This window comes from Canis lupus, chromosome X, assembly GCF_003254725.2.
Source record: "Canis lupus dingo isolate Sandy chromosome X, ASM325472v2, whole genome shotgun sequence".
Taxonomy (NCBI): Eukaryota; Metazoa; Chordata; class Mammalia; order Carnivora; family Canidae; genus Canis; species Canis lupus.
The window spans coordinates 97,440,606-97,447,689 of record NC_064281.1 but is presented as its reverse complement, the minus strand read 5'-3'; the positions used below and the strand labels follow the sequence as shown (position 1 = coordinate 97,447,689).

The 7,084-nt window shown below is 31.5% G+C and overlaps 1 long non-coding RNA gene across 1 annotated transcript; it reads left to right on the top strand.

Moving 5' to 3' along the window:
* Nucleotides 1-3,911: 3,911 nt before the first annotated feature.
* Nucleotides 3,912-6,824, top strand: LOC125754651 (uncharacterized). The gene is made up of 3 exons (XR_007409389.1): nt 3,912-4,050; nt 4,729-4,923; nt 6,442-6,824. It is a non-coding gene; the product is annotated as an uncharacterized LOC125754651 (long non-coding RNA).
* The last annotated feature ends 260 nt before the right edge of the window (nt 6,825-7,084 follow it).

Below are 7,084 nucleotides of genomic sequence, written 5' to 3'. Positions count from 1 at the left end.
ACATTTTGAAATAAACCATGGGTCAAAAAGGAATTCATAATGGTAATTAGAAAAAGTTTTGCCTTGAAAGAAAATGAAAACACAACATATCAAAATTTATAGAATGCAGATAATACAATAGTTAGTAAGAAACACATAGCTTTAAATGCTTATATATTTTTAACAGTCTAAAATCAGTGATATAAACTACTATCTCAGAAAGAAAAATAAATAAAACAACAAGCTAAACCTAAGGAGAAGGAGAGAAATAAATTTAAGAATGGTAACTAGTAAAATAGAAAACAAACACTAGAGAAAAATTAATGAAATCAAAAGCTGATTCCTTGAAAGCATAAACTAATAACCTTCCAGCTAATTAAGATTCAAACTAGAAATATGAGAAATAAGAAATGATTATCCTATACAATTTAAAAGAATAAAAGACTATATTATAAAAATTAAAGACAATAAATTTGAAAACTTAGGTGAAATAAACACACTTCTTGAAATAACTAAATCACTAAATTAACACAATAATTAGAAAATATGAATAACATATTTATCAAAGACACTGAATTCATAATTTATAATAATCTCCCTAACAAAATTCAATGTTTAGTTTGCTTCAGAGCTATTCTTTCAAATAATTAAAGAAGAAATAATACAAAGATCACATTTTTCTCAGAAAATATAAGATAAAATAACACTTCTCAACTCACTCTAGCAGTTCAATATTGCCTTTATGGCAAGGCCAGATAACATTATAAGAAAATTACAGACCAACATTCCTCATGAGAACAGACTAAAATATCATTAACAAAATGTTAGCAAATAAAATACATAAAAGATATTAGACAATACATCTTGTGGATTTATCCCAGAGATGCAAGTTTGATTAACATTTGAAAATCAATCAACGAAGTTCTCCATAAAAACATAATTAAGGAAAAAACCCCAACGAATCCTTACAACTTAATGAAAGATGTGCAAGATCAATATAATTGTTACAGTGAAAACTATGAGATACTGCTGGGATAAATTAAGAATACTTAAATAAATTTACAGATATACCATGCTCATGAATTGGAAGACTCAGTGTTAAGACATCAATTCTCCCAAAGTTGACATGTAGATTTGATGCAATTCTAATCAATATTTCACCAGTACTTTTCATGGAAATTGACGTTGATTCTAAAATTTATATAGAAATGGAAAGGACATGGAAAGAAAAATAGAAATGGAAATGGAAAGGAAAAAAGAATAGCCAAAACAATTGTGAATATAATGAATTATTCTACTTCTCTCTTACTATTTTCCTACAACAATCAAAAGAGTAACATATTGCTGCAGATACAGATATACAGAAGAAATAGTCCAGAAATAGAACTTCTTATTTATGATCAATTGGTTTTCAACAAAAATGTCAAGATAATTTGATGGGGAAAGCTTTTTAAAAACCAGTGTTAAAACAACTGGATATCTATATGGGGGAAAAAGTGAACCTTGATCATTACCTTATATAATCCAAAAGAAATCTTAAATAGATCATAAACCTAAATGTATACAGAAATTTATAAAAAATATTTGGAGGATTGAGGAGAAAATTTTTGTGAATTTAAATCAGGCAGAGATTTATGAGATATGGTACAAATGCCAAAAATTATAAAGGAAAAACAGTAAATTTTATTTCAACTAAATTTAAAATTTCTGCTTCTAGAAAGACACAATTAGGAAAAGAAAAAAGTAGGTTAGAACATAAAGAATATTCACAATGCATATATCAGATAAAGAATTTATATCAAGAGTATATAAATAACTCATATAATATGACAAATAGATGAAAGACAACTCCCATTAAAAATAGGCAAATAAGGGGGGCACATGATGAGATGAACACTGGGTGTTATACTATATTTGGCAAATTGAATTTAAATAAAATATTTTTTTAAAAGGCAAATGATTTGAATAGACACTGCACAATAAAAGATAAGCATCCTACAGATATACAATTTTAAAGTTCAATATCATTAGTCATCAGAGAAAAGCAAATTGAAATTACAATGTACTATCATTACAAACTCACTAAAACGTCTAAAGTAAAAGGCTGACAAAATCCAGTATTCATGATGATGTAGAGCAGCTTCAGCTCTCCTACTCCTTTCTGTGTTTCATGTTTTGATATTTTAAAAAAAAATTATTTTTACTTTTTTATTTATTTTTCTTTTCAACTTCTAATTTGAATTCTAGTTAGTTAATGTACAGTGCAATATTGGTTTTAGGAGTAGAATTCAATGGTTCATCACTTACATTCAATACCCAGTGCTTATCATAACAAGTGCCTTCCTTAAAACCCATTACCAAAAAAAAAAAACAAAAAAAAAAACCCATTACCCATCTAGCCCATCTCCCACCACCTCCATCAACCCTCAGTTTGTTCTTATCATTCTTATCATTATCATTTTATGGTTTGTTTCCCTCTGTTTCCCCCCTCCCCTATGTTCATCTGTTTTGTTTCTTAAATTCCACATATGAGTGAAATCATATGATATTTGTCTTTTTCTGACTTATTTTGCTTAGCATAGTACATTCTAGTTCCATCCATGTCATTGCAAATGGCAAGATTTAATTTTTTATGGCTGAGTAACATTCCATTGTGTGTATATATCACAACTTTATCCATTAATTGGTTGATGGACATTTGGCCTCTTTCCATATTTTGTCTATTGTTGATAGTGCTGCTATAAACACCAGGGTACACATACTCCTTCCAATACTCCTGACAGGAATGTAAAATGGCACTTCCACTTGGGCAGCTTATGAAACATCCACTTCCAATTGCTATAAGACCCAGCAATTCTGTTACTAGCTCTTAGCTTCAAAGAAATAAAAACAAACTATGTTCAAAGATTTGTACTGCACTGTTCCTAGCAGCGTTAATTGATAATATCACCAAATCTTGAAATAACCCAAATATCCATCAACAGATGAATGAATAAGCCAATTTCAGTATTTGCATAAATTGAATATTACTCAGAGGCAACAAAGGAATACATGACTGAAACACACAAAAACACAGATGAATCTATAAAGCATTATGCTTTTTGATGGACTGAATGTTTGTGTCCCTCTAGGATTCATATGTTGAGATCCTAACCTCCAATGTGGCTTTATCTGGAGATAAAGACTCTAAGGAAGTAGTTAAAATTATATAAAGTAATAAATGTAAGACTTTAATCCGATAGTAGTGTCCTTATAAGAAGTGACACCAGAAAGTTCTCTTGCCCCCTCTCATTCTCTCATTCATCCTCTCACTCATGTTCTCATGCTCTCACTCTCTCTCTGCATAATGCACTAAGGAAAGGCCATGTGAGAATACAGCAAGAAGGTGGCTGTCTGAATGCCAGGAATAGAGCTCTCACTGGAAAATGACTCTGCTGACACCTTGATTGTGGACTTCTCTAGAACCATGAGAAAATAAATTTCTATTATTCAAGGTATCCAGTTGGTGGTATTTTATGATGGCAGCCTGAGCAGACTGATATGATGCTTGTAAAAATCCATATATTAGAGAATACATAATATGTGATTCCATTTATATAAAGTTACAGAATAGGGAAAAACTAGTGACACAAATCAACTCAAGGATTGCCTGAACCTAGGTCAGGAGGGAGACTGAATAGGAAGGGGTATAGGGAAACTCCTGGGGGTGACAGACATGGTGGTGGTTGCACAGGTTTATAAATTTATAAATTTGTCAAAACTCATAGAAAAGTATTCTTAATGTGTATATGTTTTGCTATGTGTGAATCAAGCCTCAAAAAAAGCTTGTTTGGAAAATTATGTAATTCAAGCTGAGAATGCAAAAAAAAACATAATATAAAATGAAATAATCACATCAAAATTTCTAATTTCTATACATCATCTAGGGTAATGCAACCTCTTTGGGGGAAAAAAGACTACAAAATATCCAGAAGAATGCAAAGAAGATTCCTAGTAGCTTGAAAAACATGCCCTATGATGAACAATCGGAAGAAACCGAATTGCTCAGCCTGGAACAGGAAAAATATGAGAGTGAGATAAGGCAAAGATAGCTATCTTTAAATATTTGATAACTGCCATGTGGGAAGTTAAGTGACTTGGAGTCTGTGTTACTGTACAAAGCAGATATAGATGATTAGATAAAAGTTACAATGAAAACTTTAAGACTCAATATGACAAAGTACTTTCAAATAATTAGAGCTGTCCAACAAAATCCTCAGACCCTAGTACAAGTGATTTGGTCAGGGGAAAGTAATGCCAATTACTGTCCCATTCCACAGTATTTTTTGAATAATTACCATAAGTCTATTAATAATCTTGCATACCATCAAACACATGTCAATTTAACTTTGTTATGAGTTTTATTGCTATACTAAATCCTGTTCTTGCATTCTCAGTTTTTAAAATTCTTATTACTTACAAATCATAATCTTTCCACTAATAAGTTAAAACAATTAGAATATTGCTCACCAACACTATGTACTCTTCCTAAATGCTGTGGAAGAAGTAAAAAATTCACTGGATGTTTCTATGTTGGGCTAATTTCTAGTACATTTACATCAAATAGATATAATTTCCAATGTAAATATTTTAAAAAGCCATTTTTACATAGTAACAGTATTATAGTGCTATCACAAATGAGAAAAAATGGTGGTGCAACTGAGGAGTTATTTATTGTGATACTTTGTGTTGCTTTTTATTTTTTAAAAGAATTATTTATCTGAAAGAGATAGCTGAGAGGAGGAGTGGAGGGAGAAAGAGAATCTCAAGCAGACTCCCCACTGAGTGTGAAGCCTGAAGTGGGGCTCGATCCCCCAACCCTGAGATCATGACCTATGTCAAAATCAAGAGCCATATGCTCAACTGACTGAGCCACTTTGACATCCCTGTGTTCCATTTTGAAATGTGAGTATGCTCAGCTTAGATGTCAGGAAAAAGAAAAAAGTATTTTTTATCATTAATGGCCACTATGTTGAATAGAAGTGGTATAGGTGGGCATCCTTGCTTTGTTTCATATCTTAGAGGAAAACTTTCCATTTTTCATTGTTGAGAATGATGTTAGCTGTGGGGTTTTCCTATGTGGCCTCTATTTTATTAAGATCTTTCCATACCTAATTTGTCGAGAGTTATCATGAAAGTGTTGAATTTTCTCAAGTGCTTTTTATGCATGTATTTAGATGATCATATGATTTTTGACCTTTATGAATAAAGGTCAAATAAAGGTCAAATAAACATTTGTATATGTTAAACAAGGTCAAATAAACATTTGTATATGTTAAACCATCTTTGCATCCCAGGGATAAATCCCATTTAATCGTGGTATATAACCCTTTAATTTTTTTTAAAGATTTTATTTATTTATTCATTAGAGATAGAAAGAAGCAGACATAGGCAGAGGGAGAAGCAGGCTCCTCACAGGGAGCCTGTTGCAAAACTCGATCCTGGACCCTGGGATCACACTCTGAGCCAAAGGCTGCTGCTTAACCCCTGAGCCACTCAGGCATCCCAAGTACATAATCCTTTTAATGTGCCATTGACTTTAGTTTGTTAATATCTTGTTAAGGTATTTTGCATCCTTGTTCTTCAGGAATATTGCCCTGTAGTTTTCTTTTCTTGCCTTGTCTTTGGCTTTGTTAACAGGGTGAAGCTGGCCTCATAAAATAAATTTGAGAGTTCTGTCTTTATTTTTTGAAGAGTTTAAGAAGGGTTATTGTTAATTCTTCTTTAAACTTTTGGTAAAATTTGCCTGTGAAATCATCTGTTCCTGGGCTCTTTCTCTATTAGGAGGTTTTTTTAAATTACTAATTCAATTCCTTATTTATTACTGGTTCAGATTCAGTCTTGATAGGTTGTATGTTTCTAAGACTTTATCCGTTTCTTCTGCATTGTCAAATATGTTGGTATACAATTGCTCATAATCATCTCTTATGATCATCCCTTATGATTGCTTTTATTTCTATGGGATCAGTTGTGATACCTTCTGTTTCATTTCTGATTTGATACTTTTTTAAGTCTAATTATATGTTTGTCAATTTTGTTTATCTTTTAAAGAAACCAACTCTTAGTTTTGTCAAGATTTCTTATTTCACTTATTTACTTCTGCCCTATCTTTATTATTTCCCTTCTTCTGCTGATTTTAGGCTTAACTTGTTCTTTTTGTTCTGTTCCTTGACATGCAACTAGACTGTTTACTTGAAGTCTTTCTTCCTTATTTAATATAGACATTTATCAGCATAAACTTCCTTCTAAGTACTGATTTTGCTATATCCCATAAGTTTTTTAGCTTTCTGTTTTCATTTTTGTCTCAAGATATTTTCTAATTTCCCTTTTGATTTCTTTTTTGGCTCAATAGCTGTTTAAAAATGTTTTTAAATTTCCTTGCATTTATGAGTTTTCCCAATTTCTTTTTGTTATTGATTTCAGGTTTTTATCCATGTGAGATTAAACCAATCATCTATCAATAGAAGACTGGATAAATAAATTGATATATATCCACACAATGGTTTACTACCGAACAATGAAACTGAATAAGTAATAATTATGTGCAACAACATGGACAAATACTTCAAATTTAATGTTGAGTGAAAAACACACTACAACAGTTTGTACTGTATGATTTAAGTCATATAACAGCTCAGAACAAAACTAATCTATGGTGTTAGAAGTAATGACAGTGGTCATTTTGGGGGAATAGGGCAGAGGTAGTGTTTGGGAAGTAGATAAGAGTGACTGGTATGCTGCTAATGCTCTATTTCCTGATCTGGAGAGTAGTTACATAGATGTATCAACTTTTTGATAATTGAATTATGATATATGCACTTCTTTGAACAATTCAATAAAAATTAAATATATATATGTATAAAACAGATAGTAGACAATTATTAGCAGGTTTACTGGTAATGAATTGTTTCCTGGTTTTCAGATTTAGCTATAGAATTGTGCAATTGACTGGCCATAAGTGATAGGGTTCTTTAGAATTTTGCTACAGTGGGCAAAAGAGGGTGAAAGGAAGAGAAAGGGGAGAAACATAGAGTTTCTTGAAGTTTAAACTTGGAAGATGCCCCTC